This window comes from Saccoglossus kowalevskii, chromosome 10 (genome assembly GCF_978046115.1).
Source record: "Saccoglossus kowalevskii chromosome 10, keSacKowa6.1, whole genome shotgun sequence".
Lineage (NCBI taxonomy): Eukaryota > Metazoa > Hemichordata > Enteropneusta > Harrimaniidae > Saccoglossus > Saccoglossus kowalevskii.
In genome coordinates this window covers 23,023,020-23,049,377 of record NC_140650.1, presented here as the reverse complement: position 1 = coordinate 23,049,377, position 26,358 = coordinate 23,023,020, and the positions used below count along the sequence as shown (strand labels likewise).

Below are 26,358 nucleotides of genomic sequence, written 5' to 3'. Positions count from 1 at the left end.
TGTTCATTTGAGAATACCTCTTTAAACTTTGATGAACTATAAATCACTAAACTTAATCACTATAAATAAAGAATCTGGATTTCTTTAAGATGCTACTCAAATATGTGTTTGAACATTAAACAAACGAGCTCTACTATGTTTTTGCACAATATTTACTTTGGAGAGGCTTAGATGTGGAGAATATTTATTTGTTGATTGTGTCTAATTAGATGTACATGAACTATAACTAAATTGTAAACAGTCAGTGAATGCTGCTGAACAGTAATGTTTGACAATGGATTATCCGTGATTGGTATGTTTACATAACAATGGATACTAGCAACATGCAGAACACCTTTTGCTCTGAACCCGGACAGCTTTATTAGTTGTCCGAGGTCTGAAGTTATTCACCTAACAGAATGGTTATTATGTTCTGCAGTACCACTGATAATCAAATTGTTTCGTTTATAAGTATTTTCCTGTAATATTAGAACAATTCATTTATGTTTAGTAGTTACACTCATTTTTCAAAGTTGAGAAAAGACATAAAAAGTGTAACTATCTCATTGGGACCCTGTCAAATCACGTTTCAAATTCATTCCGATGATTCATGGGACAATGAGAGATGTAAACATGTCTAGGTTTTAAAATATAATGCTTTGTCATGGAAAAACAGTCTATCAAAAGTGTTAAAACAATTAGTGAATTACTGGGATGGAAAACACTTCTCTGTACCGTTTAAAAAAAACAGCTTCTTTAAACAGTCTGACATATTTCAACTGGAACTCCTGCAGTGTTATCTGGAGATCATAGGTTAAGTAATTTTAAGTAAGTCGGACAATTTGTCTGTAAGGTGACGCTTAAACGAATTACAAACTGGTATGGTCACATGTGTTCCTCTATGTCCAGGCTTTCAAACTGTATAAGCTGAATGAAGGTTTTGAATAAGATAACAGACTGAGAATTTAACAACCTTCCCGCTACCTTAATAGGCAATTAATCTCTCCATCCTGTGATTGCACTATGAAATCTAGGGACACCATTATTTATGTCGTTTATCCCTTTTAATCAACCTCTTGTTTTGAGGATGGTTTTTGTGCAAGCCTCCACCTTAAATCGTTATGTATAACCTTTGTTGCACAGTGTATGTGTGCGTGTGGAATGTTTGCTTCATTTGCATATCAATGGGAGATTCTACGTATCGTGTACGTACATTTGCTCACCGTGGCTGTAATGTTTATGCACGTTGTAGACTTATATAGTAGATGTTGACTACACAGTGTTGTGCTTGCTTCGGCAGCACATATACTAAAATTGGAACGATACAGAGAAGATTAGCATGGCCCCTGCGCAAGGATGACACGCAAATTCGTGAAGCGTTCCACATTTTTCTTTTTCAAACGATTTTTTTTGTATTACTACTGGGTATGAAAGTACAATTTTTTTTGGAGAACAGTAACTATTTTCGAAGTTATTTTGAAAAAAAAGATGTCGCCAATTTTCTTGCCCATTGTACTTTGTGCTTAATTAACTTGAAAATACAGCTACTTACAGAGAAATACAATCTTTATTTTCACATGAATAATTTCAATCAGTAGTCACCAAGGCAACCCAACTTGACTTGTGTTAGAGGGCACACTGAGACGGTGTATGTACCACAACAGTATAATAATGAACGAATTGTAGAAGTGTTTGAAACTCTCCTTTCTGACTCTGTATTCAGTCTGTTGTACAATAACACAAACAATACCAATGCTGAATTGGCAAAATGGAATTGCATCACGCCTCAAATCTGGTGCTGATTTCAAAGCAATCCTTAAAATAGTTTCATGCACCGAGTCGCCGCATGCGACTGAAACAGTGCCATGATAACACAGTATATTACCGTATGTCCACTTTCGAATTATTTGCTTTTGACTACTAACCTAGGGAGTTAAATAAAGAATTTGGTAGTAATTTAGCATCACTAATGACCCATATTATTTTTTAATATTCCTTGTAAATATTAAATTGTGTAATTTGTCAGAACTTGTGACACTACACATTTTAATCTAACCTACCTTACCTGTTTTTTATATAAGTATATATATTTTTTTATTGGTACAAAATGATTTATTTTTTTTGGCATAGTAACATGGTTTTAAGTGCATTTTTTGTGCATCTATTAAAGCTGAGTTCTAATGTGGGGTGGTATATTTGGACACATGAATACACTGAAGGTTACACAAAATTGCACGTGTATTGTAAGTGAACTTTCCAAGGACAACGTCCAGGGTGCATGCTTTTGACATTCAGCCATCACATGATAGTGTGACTGCATTAACACTCTCTCTACACATGCTCAACGTATGTCTGGGTTCAGAAAACCACCAAGTTGTTATTGCCATTTTCTACGTGTTACGTTTACTCACCATGCTCACTATCAAAAACAGCTTGGGTTCTATTTTCAAATACCAAAGATGCTTTTTAAGTTTCAAAAAATATGCTGTTCTTGTGATAGTTTCACAATGAATAAATAGCCTTGGTAAATTAAGGTATAGTTACTACCAAATGATATTTTATTTGTCCTTTATGACCCTTCCATTCCGGTGTCTTTTACTTTTAAGTATTATTTTCACGGGGATTTAATTTCATTATTTTGATACTTTAAAAGCGTTAATTATTTACTGGTTATAATTAGATATTTTTGAAGACAGGTAAAATCTGCTAAATTAACTCCATGTGAACATTTAAAAATAACAATAGAACTCATTGTTTGTCTGCAAAGTTTGTGAACTTAAAACCAAGTGAAAATATTAATGGTTTTTACAGTACTGTGAACATATTCACCATGTTTTAAATTCAAGGTTTTGTCACTGAAATGAGTTCTATTGTAAATTCACTTGTTCGCATGGATTTAATTTAGCAGATTTCATTTTGCTAGCGAGATTAAAATCCAGTTAAGAATTAATAAATTGACAGTACTTTTGTTCTCTTTATGTTATTGACCCTAGGTGTTGTACTATATGTGTATATCATTTTGTGTCAGATTATTAAGAAATATTATTAACCTTGCTGAATTAAGAGAAGAAATCATTGATTTCATCATCAAATTTTATATCTTGGGAAAATTTAAATTTTATGCAAAACCATAAAATGATGCTAATTACTTTGCAACATAAGTGTCCTTCATGTAGCTTAGCATTTCACAAAATCCTTATGACTTGATTTCAGCAAGATGACCATATTATTTTTTTCAATAATTATATTAGTTACTATTTATTGGCTGATAGAAATATATGCTTATTAATAACAGTAACTCAGGTAACATTGTTTTTTTGACGCCATTTTTTTCCCCCCATTCATTTTGGCTATATATGGAGGTTTTTAGCAGACAATGTGCTAACACTGACCCATTCCCTAGAGAGAGTGCAAATGATTACTAAGTGAATTGACATATCACCTGATGAGGCTGCGCTGCGCTACACTACTCATACTGGCTATTCGCGATAGCTTCCAGCACGTGATGTGTTAATAGAAAAGGCGAGTGCAGAAATGAAAAAAAAAATGCATTAAATATTTGTTCATCGTTGCATTAAAGTTTTTATTGTAAATGACTGTTCTCCTCTTGTCGCCTGTGTGAAGTCAATTGTTTGCCATTACTACTATTTTCACTACAGTGTTCCACTATGACAGAGCATCAGATTGCTTGATTTCATGGAATCATGAATAATTAAAACTTGATTGAGAATATAATGAAAATAAGAAAACATTTGCAGCAAAAATGCAGTAGTTTTATTAATCAAATGCAGGTTTTATTCATGGTTAATTTAAGTTATAGCTGCTTCCAGACTTAATTTTTCAATTTCAAGATTTCTTGATATTCAGAAAAACTTTGTTTTGCTAATGATATATTACATGAAAGTACAATATGCATTACCCGGTATATTGGCGGGAAAACATGGTCTTCATTTTGTTGCTAAAAAAGTAAATATTGACCAATTTTCAGCCAAAATCTTTTCTGGCCAAAAGTTTGATTTGGTGTTTGGTAAAAATAATATTTATATTGAATTGATACAGCATATATAAATAATATAATAATTTTTTTCACTAATATCAACAGATTTTTCTAAATTAATTCAGACACTGTTTAGTTCCTTGTTTGAATGATGTATTTCTACTTTCTATATAAGAAATGAATTGTGACAAAATAAAAATTAAATTTGAATAACAAGTATGTCTAACAATTCAGCAACACCGCTTTCATTTTTGATGAAATGGAAATGACATTAACTGCTCTAGCTTTTTATTCTCCATTTTAACTGAGACCTAAAACTGGTACATACAGATTTACCTTTCTGCGTCAGTCTGTAATTTACCTTGACCTATGCCTTCACATTCAAATTTCACACATCCATCATGCATAATGATGAGTTCTGATTCAAAATAGCAAACTGGTTTCAGTTTTTGACTCCAGTGTGCGAAGTCTTTGTGTCTGTATGTGTGTCCGTCTGTTCCACTGATATCTCAAGAACCATACATTGATTTTTGATGAAACTTGGTGCATAGATGCTCTGGGCCAATGCGCAGATTTGATCAGGTTTTGGTAAAAATCCATGCATATTAATTACCTAATTTGCTTGATAATTAGCTGATTTTTAGCTGTTCCACGACTGTTCCACTGATATCTAAAGAACCACTCATTGGATTTTGATAAAACTTGGCACATAGATGCTCTGAACTAATGCACAGATTTGATTAGTTTTGGGTAAAAATCTGTGCAATATTAATTACCTAATTTGCATAATGATTAATCAATTTTTGGCCTTTCCACTGATATCTCAAGTACTAATCATCACATTTCAATAAAACTTGGTACATAAATGTCATAGGACACTAATCATCACATTTCAATGAAACTTGGTACATAGTTATTTAAGGACTGTGCAGAGACCTGATTAGTTTTGGGGTAAATATTTGTGCTTATTAATCACCTTATTAGCATAATTAGTTAATTTTCAAGTACTGATCATCATATTTCAATGAGACTTGCTACATAGATCCTCTAGGACTGCAAAGACCTGGTCAGTTTTAGGGTAAATAATTGTGGATATTAATTACCTAATTTGCATAATTAGTTAAATTTTATTCCATGAATGTTCCACTGATATATAAAGAACCACTAATTGGATTTTAATGAAACTTTTAAAGAGTATTCATCATCACATTTCAATGAACCTAGGACTATGCAGAGACCCAATTAGTTTTTGGTAAATATTTATGCTTATTAAAATAATTAACACTGATATCTCAATTACTGATCATCACATTTGAATAAAATTTGGTACATAAATGCTCTAGAACAATAAACAGGCCCGATTAATTTTGGGTTAAAATTGTTCATATTAATTCTCTAATAATAATTCATAGTTTTTTGTTCTAGTCACATTTCAATGAAACTTGGTACGTAGATATTAAATTACGCAGGTCTTATTAGTTTTACACTCAAATCTGTTCATATTAGTTACCTGATTTACATAATTAGTTTTCAGCTTTTCCATCAATATCTCATGTACTAGTAATTTTGAATTAATTTTTAATGTGTCTTCAATACTCTCAGCACACGAGAGTTCTTTCTAGGCTTTCTTTGATTTACATAATTGCATGACAAGGATTGAATTTCTTTGTAAGTACAAATCAGTGTTCTCTCTGTGAATGCATACCACCATAAAAACAAAGCTGCATGTTTGTAATTGTATGCATCTCATAAATCATGTGAAATAAAAGATAAAGTTCAAAAAAAGGACAGAATCTCCAAGTCTTGCTTAAACTGGTTTGATATCACTTGTTTCGCAACAATGTCTATACATGTTTACTGCAGTCACAATTTGTTTACATTTTTTTTGTCTTTATCTACTTTGTTTATGTTATTAAACTAAAAAAAAGATGTATTGTTTTGTTTAATTTTCAGATTTTACCATCGCTTCAGAGTAAAATTACCCAACTAATCGAGGAACGTTTCACTTCTAGATTTTACTGACATATCCCATTGCTGTACATACAGCACATCGCTTTATTTGAAATGCAGGTAGACGCTCGAAATTGTGAAATTTGAATAAGACTTCTTATGGGAGATAGTCAGGTATACTCTAAAATCGGTATCAGAAGATGCATAATAGAAGTCGCTCCCATTCTTTTTGAAAAATTGAGAATAAAAAATTCATCATTTCTCATATGTGTGGATGTTGTAATAGAAGCCACATCCCCTCTGTTGCATTGTACCATTTTAATAGAAGCCGCGGTTTCTAATACAGATTTTACAGTACATGTCACTTCTCAATAAAACAAAATGTTAAAAATGGTAGTCAATGTTAAGTGAAACGTGAAAAACTATACTTGCAAGCCAAAACAACAGATCTTATTTTAATCAGACTTTGTAGCACATCCATTAATAATGAGATGTTTGTCATTGGACTGTCCCTTTTAATAGTGGTATACATGTTTGTCATTAGACTGTCTCTTTTACTAGTGGTATACATGTTTGTCATTGGACTGTCCCTTTTACTAGTGGTATACATGTTTGTCATTGGACTGTCCCTTTTACTAGTGATATACATGTTTGTCATTAGACTGTCCCTTTTACTTGTGGTATACATGTTTGTCATTGGACTGTCCCTTTTACTAGTGGTATACATGTTTGTCATTGGACTGTTCCTTTTACTAGTGATATACATGTTTGTCATTAGACTGTCCCTTTTACTCGTGGTATACATGTTTGTCATTGGACTGTCCCTTTTACTAGTGGTATAATGTTTGTCATTGGACTGTCCCTTTTACTCGTGGTATACATGTTTGTCATTGGACTGTCCCTTTCACTAGTGGTATACATGTTTGTCATTGGACTGTCCCTTTTACTAGTGGTATACATGTTTGTCATTAGACTGTCCCTTTTACTAGTGGTATACATGCTTGTCATTAGACTGTATCTTTTACTAGTGGTATACATGTTTGTCATTGGACTGTCCCTTTTACCAGTGCTATACATGTTTGTCAGTGGACTGTCCCTTTTACTAGTGATATACATGCTTGTCATTGGACTGTCCCTTTTACTAGTGGTTTAATGTTTGTCATTGGATTGTCCCTTTTACTAGTGATATACATGCTTGTCATTAGACTGTCCCTTTTACTGGTGGTATACATGTTTGTCATTGGACTGTCCCTTTTACCAGTGCTATACATGTTTGTCAGTGGACTGTCCCTTTTACTAGTGGTATAATGTTTGTCATTGGACTGTCCCTTTTACTAGTGGTATACATGTTTGTCATTGGACTGTCCCTTTCACTAGTGGTATAATGTTTGTCATTGGACTGTCCCTTTTACTAGTGATATACATGTTTGTCATTGGACTGTCCCTTTTACTGGTGGTATACATATTTGTCATTGGACTGTCCCTTACAACGATAAGTTTGTCACTGAATTCAATTATACTGGTTGTACAAATCTATATAAGTTCGTCATTGGACGGACCATTGTTCGTGGTTGGACAACTGATTGCTCTCTAACAATGCCATTGTATTATTGAGTGAGAGTGCTAAATATAATATATATTGACAGACGTGTAGACTGTCAGTCGTACAATGTATGGGGTATTTTGTTTATTGACTTCGCTCACATTGTCATTTGTTTACCTTGAAATACAATCACCGAGGTAGCTATTGTTCTCTTGTAGTTTGTCTACGCGCTGCGCAAACTTAACTGGATACATGTAGTAGTTTTGAAATGATACCAGGTGTTATCGCATCATTGTAGAAAGAGTCCTGCTGTAATGTCACTATTATGTTTATTTAACTATTTGCAGGATATTTTGTTCTCATTGGCGTTGAAATTGTAGATCGAGTTGCGAACAAGGGAAAAACTAAAAAAAACTATGTTCGAGCCTGGTTCATATCTTTGCATTAAAAACCATAGTCAAAAAACAAAAAACAATCGTATTTGAAAGGGGTTTCCATGCATTTTCACATTTTTAGTCCCCGTTCGGACGGAGTCCGAAAACGGGGACTTATGTTTTGCCCTGTGTGCGTCCGTCCGTGCGTTCGTGATCACCTGTATCTCGAACATGCATGGACCGATTATGTTCAAACTTCACTCATACATCACACATTATATGGGACATATGCACATGCATTTTTTTCATGATCCGATTAACGATAGCCGAATAGCGGCCATTTTAAGGCCGAAAATGCATCAAAATGGCACATTTTCACCATTCCGGACCCGGATCTCAGTTATGCATGGACGGATTTCGTTCAAATTTGGTACATACATTAAACATAATAGGACCTTGATGCACGTCATTTTTTTTTTCGGATCAAGTTCGAAATGGCCGACTGGCGGCCATTTTGTTTTAAAGAATTCAGTTCTGGATCCGTATCAGAGACATGTCTGGATTGATCAAGTTCAAACTTCACACACACAAGGTACATCATGTCACAAATATGTATGTGCATTTGTTTCATGATCCCATTAACGATAGCCAAATGGCGGCCGCTTTAAGGCCGAAAATGCATTGAAATCGCACATTTTCACCATTCCGGACCCGGATCTCAGTTATGCATGGACGGATTTCATTCAAATTTGGTACATACATTAAACATAATAGGACCTTGATGCACGTCATTTTTTTTTTCAGATCAAGTTCGAAATGGCCGACTGGCGGCCATTTTGTTTTAAAGAATTCAGTTCTGGATCCGTATCCGAGACATGTCTGGATTGATCAAGTTCAAACTTCACACACACAAGGTACATCATGTCACAAATATGTATGTGCATTTGTTTCATGATCCCATTAACGATAGCCAAATGGCGGCCGCTTTAAGGCCGAAAATGCATTGAAATCGCACATTTTCACCATTCCGAACCCGGATCTCAGTTATGCATGGACGGATTTTGTTCAAATTCGGTACTTACATTAAACATAATAGGACCTTGCTGCACGTCATTTTTTTTTTCGGATCAAGTTCGAAATGGCCGACTGGCGGCCATTTTCTTAAAGAATTCAGTTCTGGATCCGTATCCAAGACATGTCTGGATTGATCAAGTTCAAACTTCACACACACATGGTGCATCATGTCACAAATAGATATGTGCATTTGTTTCATGATCCGCTTAGCAATAGCTGAATGATGGCCATTTTAAGGCCGAAAATGCATTAAAATCACGTATTTTCACAATTCCAGAACCGGATCTCAGTCATGCATGCATGGATTTTGTTCAGATTTAGTACAATGTGTTGTACATATGCAGGTGCATTTCGGTCATGATCTGCTTTGAATGTATATGTCACTCAAATATGAACGGAACGGGGACGTGTCATTGACAATGACTTGTGGCTGTATGGAATGAAGTCAGAGCACTTGTGAAACACTGTTTCGTTTAAGGCAACCAAGATACAGTATAAAAAAAAAAACTTAATAGCAGCAAGTAAAACCGGAAAAATAGTCATAAATAAAGGAAAAAAAAATGATAAAATAATATGGTAATTAAAAATAAATAGGAGCCTATACCTACATTGGATTTTATTGGGTTCCATACTGAAACATGTACAGGAGGGGAATGAACTTTCAAACAGAAACAAGCCTATGCACAGTACATGAACAGTGGTACCTAAATTAATCTGTTGCGACCATATTTTTTTACAGCATATTTTTAAAAATGGGTTACATAAACTACTAAAAAAGGTGTTATATGGCGGTTGTGGATTTGTTGAATGAATCCAGATGCTTACGTAAAAGTACACAATGTACCAAAAGAAGTCACACGAAAACATCATTCTGTTTGCTACTGTTGTCTGTCCCTGTATTTTCTAGTGTTTTGGGTTTAACATGTCTAACAATTTATACCCCCAGAAAGTGCCAGGATGTGTGACCTTTAGGGGTCAGAAAGTGCCAGGATGTGTGACCTTCAGGGGTCAGAAAGTGCCAGGATGTGTGACCTTTAGGGGTCAGAAAGTGCCAGGATGTGTGACCTTCAGGGGTCAGAAAGTGCCAGGATGTGTGACCTTCAGGGGTCAGAAAGTGCCAGGATGTATGACCTTTAGGGGTCAAAAAGTGCCAGGATATGGTGATATATGAATATTCTGTCAGTTGGTTACACATTTTCTAATTGGTCACTTTAAATAGACTTTTCCTTTTAAAGAGAGTGGTCGCTACAGTACAATATTTTGCCCAGGCCAACTAAAAAAACTCGCCACATAAAAAAAAATCACACATGCAAAATTATTTCTAAACTTTTTAAAATCACTCTCGTAACACAACCTCACTGCATTTAGGACTATTTCACGCATTTTCTAATTGGTCATTTAAAATATGTGACATGTTTTCTTATTGGTCATTCAAAATATGTTGCATCTTTTCCTATTGGTCTTTCAATATATGTTACATCTTTTCCTATTGGTCATTAAAATATTTTACATGTTCTCTTATTGGTTCACTTCAAATATGTTAAACATTCCAAAACTCCTTCATTCATTTGAACTCTTGCTTGCAATTAGATAATGCTGCCAAAACTCCTTCATTGATTTGAACTCTTGCTTGCAATTAGATAATGCTGATGCATTATGGTCTATATTGTGTATTATCATTCACTCTGACAGTTATTTTAACCTACTTGTTGAGGTACCCCAATGGAATTCTGTTTATTGGTAGATGCGTCAATTAGCTCGGCAATGTGTCCCATGCTGTTTGTTCCATAAAGATGAACTAAATTGACAACAGTCTTTGTAGGAATGCCAGTTTAAGGTCTGAGGCCACTACTACCAAGCTGGACCATATCCTGTCTTAGTTATCCGACTTCTTTTAAAATAACTGGTTATCTGTGTGATATCTTATCTCTGTGTTACACGCCATGTATGAAACTACACACAACAATTGTGCTGAAATATTGAAATATTGTGCTGGTCTAAGAACAAATTGCAGAATAGAATATACTTCAAAGAAATTTTGTTTAAAACAATTTTAAATTAGATTACTCACCTTTTTAAAACCATGCCCCCCTTATGATAAATGGATGCTTCCAGACTGCTTTGTTTGTGCTAGGTCAAAGCGTCAATGACCGCCCTGGATTTTTTGACATAGTTTTTTGAACCAGCTGCAGACACTCCACTCAGGTAAATTACTTATTAACCTTTTCGGCGCCATTAATCTTATAATCTTGTGCAAACTTTTATATAAATTTTTGCAATTTTTTGTGTATTTTTGTAACTTTGTGAGTATTTTTGCAAATTTTGGATCATTATAGATCATGTATCTCATTCCAGCCATAATCTAAATGTCATTTTTTTTTCACGCAACTTTTCTTACAAAAAATTTGTATATGATCTGAGTCGCCCAAAAAGTATGTAATTCCTGTGTTACTTATGTTAACTATGCTCTGATTGGTTGCATGATTATGCTGTCAGAAATTGGGACAAGGTGATACGTGATAACACATACTGCTTGCTTCTCTCTGATATATGGTATATTAGTTTGTGATTTATATGATTAACTGTCAAATACTGTGGTTTTTTTTATCTCTTGCCGTGCACTCTGTCCACCTGCGACTGCACAAATCCTGCTCTCTGATATTTCAAGTACCAGCTGTCAGTCCCTGGTATTGTATTATTGTTTAGTCTGTCTTACCTAATTTGCATATTGATTGTCTTTTTATCAAGTAAGTGAATTTGTTGTGCGATTAGACTGAACTGTAATCAGATATTTTTTTTTTACGAATCTATGCATAGTAATTATAAATTCATCTGAGCACTCATTGCATCATGGGAAATCTCATAAAGAGAAGACATTTCCATATTGCAAATATAATAGACCATTTTCTATTCACTATCAGATCCCACATTATGTGTGAAATTAAACATGAAAACAGGACAAACAAAGGTCGTAGTGGCGTCAAAACAACACATTGAATTTGACAAATGTGAGACAATTGTTCGTCTTTCCTGTATTATTATTATCTCGGCAGTGAATGGAACACCTTGTAGACAATTTTATTATTGTTTCATTGGCTGAAACAGAACATCTATGTGTTTACCTAAATAACTGATGCGTCAAAATAAGTACTAACCCCTAGAATGTCATATTTCTTGCCCACAAAAATTTGAATCAAAAATTTTGTGCATATTTATGCATTGCTAGCATGTTATTTTTACCTATCTTAGCTATTAATCCACAGTTACACTAATTCAAGATGTAGCTAATTTAAAAAAAAAGTATATTCTCTTAATAAGATTCCTGGCACTTAATGGGTGGACCATCATTATAAACTCGGGGGTGATGGCCGAACTGAAACAAAAAATCATAGAGAAAAAATCAGTAACAGAAAATAAAGTTCTACATATTACACAAAGTGGAAATTTTTTCTGCCATCACCCCTGAGTTTTTAATAATCCACCCCTTGTCAGCTAAATCAGCCATCAGTGGAAATAAAACCCTATTTAATAATTAAACCACTACAGTATTTCAGATTTGACTTCCTCTTTAATTTAAGTGACTCACTCGATTCATTTCTCTGATCCAAATCTCTGATTTTGACAGTTCAGATATTTGAACAAAATTTGATTGTGGCACAAATTTATGCATTTTCCGAACATGAAAAAGGTGCGACATGTGGTCGAAGACTTCAGCATTATTTAAACCAATCAGAGATTATCTACGTACTGATACTGTCTGACATCCCGCAGTAAAAATGTCAAATTGTTTCGTAATAAATGGACGATTCTGTTTATAGTGCTATGCTGTGCCACTGTCTGTGTGTACTTCCTGTATGGCCATAAAACTTATATAATGTGTCAAATACTATGAGGCAACTCTTTTTCTTTTATTTCTTTATTTATTCATTAAATCGTTTGCCCAAATGCTTTGATATTGCATTTATATATGTACCTTCAGTGTACCTTTATCAGATTTTGTTTATTTTGTGATGATAACTTTTATTTTCTAATTTTAGTGAATATTTTAGGTAAACAAATGCTATTTTCAACTTCTTATTGGAAACGGTTAGCTCAAATGCTTCGATATTGTCTGTGGTGGGTGTACCTCTTTCAAATGTGTTCATTTCGTGATGATATTTTCATTCCAACCATTTGATGACCAAAGTAACTTTTGAATATTTATGTACATTGTTTTATAGTTTTGTCTCATGAATTTTATCATGAACAAGATAGCAGGTAGGAATGTATAGTTGTAATTGTACTGCACAATCGCAGTTCAGTTTACACTGTAATATTTGGTCATTTATTTATTTATATCACCTGTCTGTTAAATAAGAAATACAGTCAACATTCCCTAATGACTTCGAACAATTCAGTGATTGGATGAATAACACCAGGTGACGTAATGGCTCTTACAATACAGTGATTCACACCCCTTTGGTAACATGAACTTTGGACTCTTGCACTATGATGAAAAGAGTAAAAAGTCTACTACCGTAGTACTTTACCGACAATATGTCTGCTTCTACAAGGGAGATTTTTATAACTGAAAAAGCTTTAAAAACACATTTCAACTGTGAATTACTGAAAATTTTTGTATATCCATCTTGTGGGATAGAGTGGAAACAATCAGTCAACATTGGCATTTCAGAATTTGGGTGCAAAAACACGATTACTTGTTTGTTTGTAAAATTTATTTATCATAACAGGCGAGCCTTGAAACAACTAGAGCTAATTTCCACATATAGAAAGAGACATATGCATATAAGGCTGAGAAAAAAAATATCTGTTTCTCGTTTCCGCACATTATTTTGAACTACGTTTTTTTTTCCTTCTAAAGCATTTCAAAATGCGCTTGTAGTTGCTTGTAGTCGCACTTGTCTCAAATTTCTCCCATTTTAGCTCAGTATTAAAAATCGCCTCACCATTTTAAAATTTCCATGAAACGAGAAACAGAGAATTTTTTTTTCCTGGTCTAACTTCAAAACATCAGACAAAAAAATATTAATACAAATGTATACAAAATGAGAATATACATATTTATGACACAAATACGAGAGCATGCTCTTAGTGTGATCACACGAGAAAGCATGCGATTTGCATCATAAACATGGTTTAATATTACACATTAAACCTGTACATGTTGTGAAAAAATAAGTGTACATGAGTTACAATAGCGAAAAGTTATAGTAACAAACAAAACACTAAGCAATTAAAGATGTTTATATTCTAAGTACAGATGCTTAAATTCAGTCAACTTTTAACAACATGTAGTTTTTTACAACCTGTTCCATATTACAGCTGCAGAGAAGTAAAACATCACAGAGGGACTGTGGTTTACCTGAATTACTTTTCACAGAGGAGCTAGAAACACAATTATGCACTTGTTAAATACGCTTGACAATAGTAAAAAAAATATCACGCCAAATGTGCATGTATTATTTTGAAATAGGTATATGCCTTATTCTCAAAACCTTCCAAAACCCTTCATTGTACAGAGAAAGTAAACTTAAGGTAGTTTGCTACAATTAAAAAAATATATTCAGAAATTCTCAAAATCCAGCAAAATATATTTTCACTATTGTCACAAACTAAGTTTTCCACAAAACAACCTCAGAATTTGATCAAAAATGCATTTTTTGAATAGTTTACAATAGGTTTCTACGGCAGAAACATTCCATCATATCCCAAAATTTCATTTGATTACCTATATTATAAAAATGAAAAAAAAATTTGAATATTAGTATAAGCATGGTATAAGTTATCCATGGAATAATGTGTTTACATGGAATCCTATGAAAATTTTTCCAAAATGGCCACTTTTTAGATTTATTTTGCATGTTTTCTTGTAAACACATCCTTTTTTCTCCGTAAAAACTTTAAATATGAATGACGTGCATGTATGTGAATCATCACACAACAATTTTTGATTGATTAATTTTTTCCATGTTTAATATTTTTAATACAAACTATCTTAATTCTCTTTATGTGTTCATCCCATAATCTAAACTGTGTAAGGTAAAACAAACAATTCATTTCTGGTGATGAGGCAACTAGCGAGAATCCAAATTAATGTAAAATCAGAGTGTCTCTAGATGGATGAGGAAATGTAATAAGATATTCACTTAAGATTAGCCTACTTGAAAAAGATGTTTACTCAACAAACACACTTTACATTGTTAAATAAATAACACTAATTAGGGTAGTGATTGTTTGTGATGTCATATGGTTCAAAATCTATTGATGTCATGGTGGGGGTGGGGATTAGACAAAGGGACTGATAAAATGGCCATGATCAACCTCATATACAACACTCCATATTAGCAGGGCTGTCTCATTTCTTGTTACATATAATACTGTAGAACACTTTATTTACGCTTTTTTCACTGAAGGGGCATGAAAATAAAAACCAGCGAATACACGTTTTTTCCTATATTTTACATTCAACTCATGAAAAATCAGTGAAAATAAATTCCATACAAAACATCCAAAAAGGCTTTTCAGCGAAAATTAATTCCAGCAAAAATATTTTACAATACCTCTCTGACATCCATTTGTGTGTTCATAAACACACACACAAACCTAGGTTTGTCAAAATAAACAATTTAGGCACGGGTCTTTTGTAGTTTGCCAGAGGTTCTATCAAGCAGTACTGCCTCTGGTAGGTGAGATGTTAATTAGCATATCAACCACACCTTGTACATTATATAGTGCAATTCCGGTCTTTAATTCTGTAACAAATTCAGTCTCTGGGTGTGGGTGTGTACTTACCTGGAAAACGATTTGGGCACTTTGCCATTATGCAATCTCTGCCAATAATACCCAATTCAGTGACACCGTATACGCTCACCTTTACAGCAGATGATGTATAAATATGATCATTAAAGTTTTAGAGTTATGTGTGATTCTTGTAGAAGTGTTGATTAATTTTATCATTTTGCATGTTTATTACGAATTTGATGGTTTTTAAATGCCTAGATACCAAAAAAAAGCATAAAAAAGTTGAGTACAGTACTGAAAATACTGAAGCCTTTTTGCACTTTCAAGCAATTTATGTTTTGTCAGTACCTTAGTTCCTGTCAGCTTAAACCACAGTGCTCTCTGTTTTGTTGACTCAAATGTTGATTGTTTATCAGCCCAGGCAATCTGATTAAAATCTGATGTAGTGTACGGGCTTTAATTTTTTTGGCTATAAACTTATTTTATTTTAATTTTATTTTTTATTATATTTTTTATTAATGCCTTTTTATTTTATTATTTTACTTTGATTTTGAGATTTTTTTTAATTCCGCCCTACCTACATCTGATCAGACGCCTATGTAAGTCCCGTTCAAATCTCGCGTAAGTAACAGCCAATCACAGCCCCCCTTTTATACAGGCTGTCGGTTGCTTACTTTTCAGTGTATACGGGCAATCTTTCTGTACATTATAATTTGCCCACTTGAATAAACCATTAATAGCAAATTGCTAGTCTATTTTTATTTACAAAAGAAATTCCACAGCATTTTACAATTTTTGTCATTACATTGAATATTTTTTTCACTTCCAACAAGTGTGTACACTTCCAGATACATCTTCGCCGGCCAAGGTTCGTTCATTCAGTCATCGCTTCAATTTTACATCACTGATCATAATTATCTAGAATGGAAGCAAAAAAATAAGTAAATCGTAATGATTAGAACACTGTAAACAGCTATAGTAAACAATGCAAACTGATTTTAAATTGTATAACGGTCACCGGCCCATGGCATCGACGCAGAAAATTGGAGCAAAAAAATATTTCCTGATCAATTGCGATGTGTTCCAAATAAAAAATATTTTATTCCAGTCCAAATCAGCTCAATTACTTTAATAAAGAGTTATTGTATAATGTACAAAATGTTGATACAATTTGATGAATATTTACAGCTACGGTTTCAATACCGTAGACGATTTTGGCCCGATCGTCAACAAAACATCACCCGTCTCCAGGGCAAGCGACTGGAAAAGACACAGGTGTTCGGTCGAACCGGTGGAAACAAAATCGTCACTCCCAGAATAACTACACAAAATAACGATCTAAACTCGAACCATTCGAGCCACAATATTAACATAAAAATGACTTTCATTGCATTTGACAATGATAAACTTACCGAAAAGCCGTGTTATTCTTGGTCGCTAACGTCGATATAATCCGCCATTTTATATGAGTGTGTTTGCATCCTGACTCTGCCCGGTGACGTCATCATGTGCGCTATAGAAGGAGGTCTGTGATTCGTTGACTAAAATCGTAGATAGTGGGTCTCGTTGAAACCTCGTTACATAGGCATCGGGTCAAATGTATGTAGGGGGCGAAATTAAAAAAAAACTCAAAATCAAAGTAAAATAATAATAAAATAAAAAAGCATTAGTAACAAATGTAATAAAAAATTAAATTAAAATAAGTTTATAGCCAAAATAATTAAAGCCCGTACACTACATCAGATTTTAATCAGATTGCAGCCCAGGTAACAATTACTACTTTCAGACAAATGCTCTTGTCATGTGCCGACTAGCACTTGCCAAAAATGTTGTCTGAACGCTCTAGCTGCGACAAGCTGAAAATGGACACTTCTTGGGCTTGGCACATGTTGTGTTAAATGTTCATCTGAATGCTCTGCTCTGATTGGTTGTTGGAGGAAATAATTCACAAAATTATTAGCAGGTTGCATATCGACTTGACAAACATTAAAAGTTTGACCGCTTCCTATCAGGAAACATGTTTTAATAACTATGACCTCTTGATCTATCTAATTCAAAAGGTACTGGTAAGCCTTCACTATAACTGGTTTGGGCTTTGCTTGAATTGCATAGGTAAATAATGCATTCTGAGTGTTCAACTACAGAATGTGATGACAAACGTAAAACATGGCTTCTTGAATAGTTTTTCATTGCGGCCGTTTGGATATATATTTTAATTTTTTCCTGCAATATGTTACTCATATATTACACATAATTTTCCACTTTTTTATGGCAAATTATTTGAGATCCTGATATATTTTACAATTTGGCTAGTACATTTTTTCTTGAATTCCAAAAGAAACATTGTACTATACCATCGGCACCAGTGATTACTAATGTCCCCCCTAACATGTTATGGTCTATATTATTTCTACAAATCTCCTAATATTTTGTCAGCAATGAAACAAAATAAAATTTCGTACATGCATTGAATACATTGTAGTTTCCATGCATATACATCTCATTCTCACAGATATATTTCCTCATGTTAACTCCATGTAGAACATCATTTTTCTGATTTGTTTTTTGTGGAATTGATTTTATCTTCCATTACTACTGGTGATTCACATTTTTTAATTTGCAGCATGACATTTCATTGTGTTAGCCTCTCTGTTTATCAAGTGTCTAAGACAAGTTTGTTAGGGACGACGTCAAAAGATCGATGTCGGATGAAAAACTTAATTCCTGTAGTTTTTTTCCAAACCCCCCTACCCCCCACTGAAACTTAATTGATAAATATTGGTCATATCGTCAGACTACATTCACCATTAAATACAAATTGATAATCGGACAGTAGTATTGCATAGCAGTTGGTTGTCGGGTGGGTGTAAAAAGAGTTTACAAATGCACCTCATTTGACGCACAGATTTACACTCGAACCAAACCATTTTTCTGTTTGTTTGTTTTTTCCTTTTCGGTTATTTCTGTCCATGATTGGATAGAACTACAAATACTCCAAGATTTTTTTGACTTCATTAAAAAATAAAATCGTTTTTGTAGGATGGAAACTTTTTGAGGTCAAAACCCCCCACCCCCAAACTAAAGGAAATAAGTTTTTTATCCGATATCGATCTTTTGACGTCGTCCCTTACTGGATGAGAAATACAAAATTATATTAGCCACCATGGAGGGCTAAAACTATTTTACCGTTGACGTTTACCGTTGACGTAAACGCAACCTGTTTCAGATTAAACATGATTAGATTTATCCTTGATAGAATCTCACATTGAATAAATAAATGCCGTGCATGCTAATTAGCTTTATTTGCATCATTCTTGCTTTACTGATATATGCAGATGCAAACATCTTTTTAAAAGGTCCCTTTTAGATCTGATTAATTTTTGGCTCAAAATATTAAATAATTCTCAAGACTAATTTTGGAAAATAAAATAGAATTGAAATCACATGATGTACACTTTGATAACTTATTAAATTTCAAATTTGCTAGACGCTCAAATTGTAATTATAGTTTTGATTAAAGTGCAAGAATGACGGGCTGTCAATGTGGTACTGAATATTTTTTTATACCTGATCTAAATTTCTACTGTTGCTTAGATACTGTAAAGGGGGTAATTATTCACTGGGTTTTAATTTAGCTTATTTCGCTGACTGGAAAAATGCGCTAAATTAAAACACAGTGAATATGTAAAATTTAGCATAGAACACATTATCTAAATGATGAAACCGTGAATTTAAAACCCACTGAATATGCCTGAAATGATAAATCAGTGAAATTTAAACCCAGTGAATATTAGTCATTTTACAGTACTTGGTTTTTGTATCCAAATACATGTATATAATTTTATAATAATTTAATCTAGATTTTGTTGTCACATTTTTGATTACTATGGATTTGATTGTTTTCAAAGTATGAATCTCAATCTGTGGAGCTGACATATGCTGTATGTTTACTTACTGTCTGTTGCTCTGCAATAAACTAGTCCATGTTACACTGCCTAGCAACAAAACAATAAAATTACCCAACATGCACTTCTTCCATCTGACAATTGAATTGAGAAACTTCATCTGAAAATAAATTACTGTAAAATACTTTATTTTCGATTGGAATTAATTTTCGCTATTTTCGCTGAAGGAATGAGTTGAATGAACCTTTTTTCCTATATTTTTCATTCAACACGTCAAAAATCAGTGAAAATAAATTCCATGCAAAACACCCAAAATGTCTTTTCAGCGATAATTAATTCCAGCTAAAATAAAGTATTTTACAGTAATTTATTTTCAGATGAAGTTTCTCAATTCAATTGTTGAACGTTTAAAATGTTGTTGTATTGGGAGAGCAGTAAATACCCGAAATCTCAACCTGAACATCTTCATATACTCAAGCCTCTTATAAACCTAAGCGGCTTTGTAAAGCAATCTCTTTTATAAACCAGAACACCTTCATAAACTTTAACCTACTGTACAGGAAGATTAAATCAAGTTTACTGTAAAAAAAAAACATGAATCGATTAAAATCACTGAGATTATGTAGCAGTGTAAATGCCATAGTGGTTATATTTAGCCATTGAGTCGCCAAAGATTTTTAGGAAATTTGATCCATGTGTTATCAAATTGCAAGAATTTTTCATCAAGGATTTCTTCGCAGTATTTTCAGTATGGTAATCAATGTTCATTTCTGTATCCCGTTAGGATTTTTTTCAAATTAGAATACATCTCATCATACCATACTGTGGGTATAAATCCACATCTCATCACACCATACTGTGGGTAGATCCACATCTCATCCCACCATGCTGTGGGTAGATCCACTAATGACATCACTGCACAATGGGAAAGTCTCTTCTGATTGTCCTGGTCACAGTAGTTATTTTTTCATTATTATATTCAAATACTATTTTTTAAATTTGTTTGATTTTGCTTGAATAATGTTTTGATCAGCTGAATGTTCCGTTTTTTCTTTATTTTTTAACTTTTAACCCCTAAATTACCTAAAATTCATCAGAGCATGACCTAATTTTTTGGGGCTTGTTATATATTTCTTTGAGCTGTTTTGAAATTAATTTCTAAGCACTGACTATTTTCTGTTGCCTAGCAACAGTACGCCCTGCATAGATTTTAATATTTGCTATTATTCCAATATAGGAAATTAATTAAAATTATTCTAATAAATCATATTTTATCGAATAGTAAGTAATAAGATGTTCATATAAAATTTATTCCCTAATATTTAGTGAAAATATCGAGTAGATAGGTTGCAGATCAATTGGAAACAATTAATCTTGGGGCTTTTGTCTGATATACAATGCAAAGTTCTTGACTGTTTGCCTGTGGGTGGTGAATTTTGAGTTGGGGGAGAAATCATGTAGAAACCATTTGTAGCAGTATATGAATATGTGACGCTGACAGTATTCTGCTTTCAATTCATATTTTTTTGGTCTTTGTCGAGTATGACTTGAAACGGAATGTTATTTTCTCTCCATATACGGATGAGTGCCCTTATTTCTGCATCCAACCATAATTTTCTTGACAACCTAGCTATACTGTCCATCGCCATGTAAGAGGATTTGCATGTTTCCTTGCATTCACCTCAAGGATGTATTTTTGTTCATATAATACTAGTAGTCCCCACTCTGCATCTTCATTCATGTTACTGTTATATAACATTTATTTCCATGCAAAAAAACAATGTTGTCATGGTAAATTTAATACAAGGATTTTGGAGAATTTGACATGGTTGAAAACAAGAATATAAAATCCCCCTCTTAGTCCCATACTTATTCCTCTGTTAAAATACACTGTTGTGTCCACAACATAAAAATTGATTTTCTTCAAATAGTGAGTGTGCCTATGGTATAATCTACCAAACAATGACGCAAAAATTAACAAAATTAAATTATTTATGTCAATGGTATATATCTATGAATATTTTTAATTATTCTCATGCAGGTATAGAAAAAAGGAATCTCACCTTAGCTTAAGTGCTCTAATGTGAATATTTTTTCTGCTAGGAAGGTTGCCTAGCAACTCATCAGGGGAATCTTATTCTCATTTAAACCCCACTGGTATGTATGTATGTATGTAAGAGCCTAGAAGAGGATTAACTCTTTATCTTGACTTCCACAATTAGGGATGATCCATTGATGCAAACAGGGGAATAAACCAATTTGCTTCTAAGTAAATTTTTATCAGATTGTTATAATAGCTTCTCTTCCCTTCTATATATTACTTGTCATTCCATGTTCCCTGTAATCAAATGGTTTTCCCCTTAACTACAAATATAACTATGCATAGATTTATTTGATTTGAATCTCACAACTGCATATTTTTTCAATACAGTGTATTGTGTAAGTAAATGTTAAGAGTAATAACAAATATGAAATGATTGAATTATGATGCTGTTTAGTGCGTGTAGGGTTCTATTCAAATTGAAATATGCAGTCATGATCTTAATTAACCTTGTATAAATTACATGTCTTTTATTGACTTGCAAGGTCAGTAATTCCTTTCATTTGATACATGTATATCAAATGTGTGATTCACTACTCACATGTGGCCACAATACTAAAAGTACTCAAATTGAGCTTTTACTCACAACATTGTTGTCACTAGACCCAACACTCACATTGAGCTATTACTCACATTGTTTCATTTGATACATGTATATCAAATGTGTGGTTCACTACTCACATGTGGCCACAATACTAAAAGTACTCAAATTGAGCTTTTACTCACAACATTGTTGTCACTAGACCCAACACTCACATTGAGCTATTACTCACATTAAAACACTGGAGCTAATACTCACATTACTAATTCTCTCATTAACCAATAACTCACTTCTCACATTGAATCACTAAACCCAACACTCACATTGAGCTATTACTCACATTAAAACACTGGAGCTAATACTCGCATTAGTAATTCTCTCATTAACCAATAACTCACTTCTCACATTGAAACACTAAACCCAACACTCACATTGAGCTATTACTCACATTAAAACACTGGAGCTAATACTCGCATTACTAATTCTCTCATTAACCAATAACTCACACATTAAGCTATTACTCACATTAAAACACAGGAGCTAATACTCGCATTACTAATTCTCTCATTAATCAATAACTCACTTCTCACATTGAAACACTAAACCCAACACTCACATTGAGCTATTACTAACATTAAAACACTGGAGCTAATACTCGCATTACTAATTCTCTCATTAATCAATAACTCACTTCTCACATTGAAACACTAAATCCAACACTCACATTGAGCTATTACTCACATTAAAACACTGGAGCTAATACTCACATTACTAATTCTCTCATTAACCAATAACTCACTTCTCACATTGAATTACTAAACCCAACACTCACATTGAGCTATTACTCACATTAAAACACTGGAGCTAATACTCGCATTACTAATCCTCTCATTAATCAATAACTCACTTCTCACATTGAAACACTAAATCCAACACTCACATTGAGCTATTACTCACATTAAAACACTGGAGCTAATACTCGCATTACTAATTCTCTCATTAATCAATAACTCGCTTCTCACATTGAAACACTAAATCCAACACTCACATTGAGCTATTACTCACATTAAAACACTGGAGCTAATACTCGCATTACTAATTCTCTCATTAATCAATAACTCACTTCTCACATTGAAACACTAAATCCAACACTCACATTGAGCTATTACTCACATTAAAACACTGGAGCTAATACTCACATTACTAATTCTCTCATTAACCAATAACTCACTTCTCACATTGAATCACTAAACCCAACACTCACATTGAGCTATTACTCACGTTAAAACACTGGAGCTAATACTCACATTACTAATTCTCTCATTAACCAATAACTCACTTCTCACATTGAATCACTAAACCCAACACTCACATTGAGCTATTACTCACATTAAAACACTGGAGCTAATACTCGCATTACTAATTCTCTCATTAATCAATAACTCACTTCTCACATTGAAACACTAAATCCAACACTCACATTGAGCTATTACTCACATTAAAACACTGGAGCTAAAACTCACATTACTAATTCTCTCATTAACCAATAACTCACTTCTCACATTGAATCACTAAACCCAACACTCACATTGAGCTATTACTCACATTAAAACACTGGAGCTAATACTCGCATTACTAATTCTCTCATTAATCAATAACTCACTTCTCACATTGAAACACTAAATCCAACACTCACATTGAGCTATTACTCACATTAAAACACTGGAGCTAATACTCGCATTACTAATTCTCTCATTAATCAATAACTCACTTCTCACATTGAAACACTAAATCCAACACTCACATTGAGCTATTACTCACATTAAAACACTGGAGCTAATACTCGCATTACTAATTCTCTCATTAATCAATAACTCACTTCTCACATTGAAACACTAAATCCAACACTCACATTGAGCTATTACTCACATTAAAACACTGGAGCTAATACTCACATTACTAATTCTCTCATTAACCAATAACTCACTTCTCACATTGAATCACTAAACCCAACACTCACATTGAGCTATTACTCACGTTAAAACACTGGAGCTAATACTCACATTACTAATTCTCTCATTAACCAATAACTCACTTCTCACATTGAATCACTAAACCCAACACTCACATTGAGCTATTACTCACATTAAAACACTGGAGCTAATACTCGCATTACTAATTCTCTCATTAATCAATAACTCACTTCTCACATTGAAACACTAAATCCAACACTCACATTGAGCTATTACTCACATTAAAACACTGGAGCTAAAACTCACATTACTAATTCTCTCATTAACCAATAACTCACTTCTCACATTGAATCACTAAACCCAACACTCACATTGAGCTATTACTCACATTAAAACACTGGAGCTAATACTCGCATTACTAATTCTCTCATTAATCAATAACTCACTTCTCACATTGAAACACTAAATCCAACACTCACATTGAGCTATTACTCACATTAAAACACTGGAGCTAATACTCACATTACTAATTCTCTCATTAACCAATAACTCACTTCTCACATTGAATCACTAAACCCAACACTCACATTGAGCTATTACTCACATTAAAACACTGGAGCTAATACTCACATTACTAATTCTCTCATTACTAATTCTCTCATTAACCAATAACTCACTTCTCACATTGAAACACTAAACCCAACACTCACATTGAGCTATTACTCACATTGACTCACTCATGCTAAAAATTGAGCCACTCCTCACATTACCCACTTCATACATTGACTAATCTGATAACCTCTTCTTTCTAATTTATAGGTAGTACCGTTAAAAGAAGAAATGGCGAAATGAAACTACATATTATGTAATGTCACCAGAGTAGGATGGAAATCAGGCGACATTATTGTAGAAATTCCGTTGCCAAAATACTGAACCATCGAAACATTTTATTTTCATTTGTGTACTCTTTTTAGTCCCTGTTCGGACGTAGGCCGAAAACGGGGACTTATGGTTTGCCCTGTGTGCATCCGTGCGTCCGTGATCACCTGTATCTCGAACATGCATGGAAAGATTAAGTTCATACTTCACTCATACATCACACATTATATGGGACATATGCACATGCATTTTTTTCATGATCCGATTAATGATAGCCGAATAGCGGCCATTTTAAGGCCAAAAATGCATCAAAATCGCACATTTTCACCATTCCGGACCCGGATCTTAGTTATGCATGGACGGATTTTGTTCAAATTTGGTACATACATTAAACATAATAGGACCTTTTTTTTGGGATCGGGTTTGAAATGGCCGACTGGCGGCCATTTTGTTTTAAAGAATTCAGTTCTGGATCCGTATCCGAGACATGTCTGGATTGATCAAGTTCAAACTTCACACACACATGGTACATTATGTCACAAATAGATATGTGCATTTGTTTCATGATCCGCTTAACAATAGCTGAATGATGGCCATTTTAAGGCCGAAAATGCATCAAAATCACGTATTTCCACCATTCCGGAACCGGATCTCAGTCATGCATGGATGGATTTTGTTCAGATTTAGTACAATGTGTGGTACATATGCAGGTGCATTTCGGATCAGCGGGGACGTGTCATTGACAATGACTTGTTCTTAAATGTTTTTGATATATTTAATTTCATATTATTTTTGTTCATATATTACAACTTTTATTGATCGTGAAAATTTATTAATTTGGAATGACAATTTGAGAACCAATGAATCTGACTGTTTGTCCATTTAATGTGTTGACTTTTAATCTGAGTATTAGATGAATTGTTTTAAAATCCATTCAAATACTTGATACTGTATATGCTGTATGAAAAAATCCCTTAAGGCTCTGTTTCTTTCCCTGCACGCAATAATAAAAAGAACACCCAGAAGTTTCCAATGCTGCATAACATCCTATAATTTGCTATATTTAGTTTTGAACATGAACTAAAATTTATAGCTTACTTGGTTTGACATTGACAGCTTACTCTTGGTAATGACTTGCTTTCCCCACAGCGTCGTGTCAGATTCAATAGTTTGAAACTCATGCAGTTCCATCTCACATTGAATACTTAGCTTTTTTTTCATATTGGACAACAACAGATCAAAGCAGTAGTGAAAATATTATTTTTCTTTCATATACTAGTATTTACATCAATTGAAAGCTA

At 33.6% G+C, this 26,358-nt stretch overlaps 1 protein-coding gene, 1 long non-coding RNA gene and 1 other non-coding gene across 3 annotated transcripts in view; 2 read left to right on the top strand and 1 right to left on the bottom strand.

Moving 5' to 3' along the window:
• Nucleotides 1-26,003, top strand: part of LOC100373647 (DNA replication complex GINS protein SLD5-like) — a 56,126-nt gene extending 30,123 nt beyond the window's left edge. Inside the window, exon 8 of the mRNA XM_078006205.2 lies at nucleotides 24,998-26,003. The gene's annotated coding sequence lies outside the window, so the exon portion shown is untranslated. The remainder of the gene's footprint in view (nucleotides 1-24,997) is intronic.
• LOC144343797 (U6 spliceosomal RNA) lies at nucleotides 1,264-1,370 on the top strand. The gene has a single exon (XR_013419055.1). It is a non-coding gene; the product is annotated as a U6 spliceosomal RNA (small nuclear RNA).
• On the bottom strand, nucleotides 16,403-17,178 carry LOC146737973 (uncharacterized). The gene is made up of 2 exons (XR_014930797.1): nucleotides 17,071-17,178; nucleotides 16,403-16,576 (listed from the first exon to the last, which is right to left on the bottom strand). It is a non-coding gene; the product is annotated as an uncharacterized LOC146737973 (long non-coding RNA).
• Nucleotides 26,004-26,358: the final 355 nt, after the last annotated feature.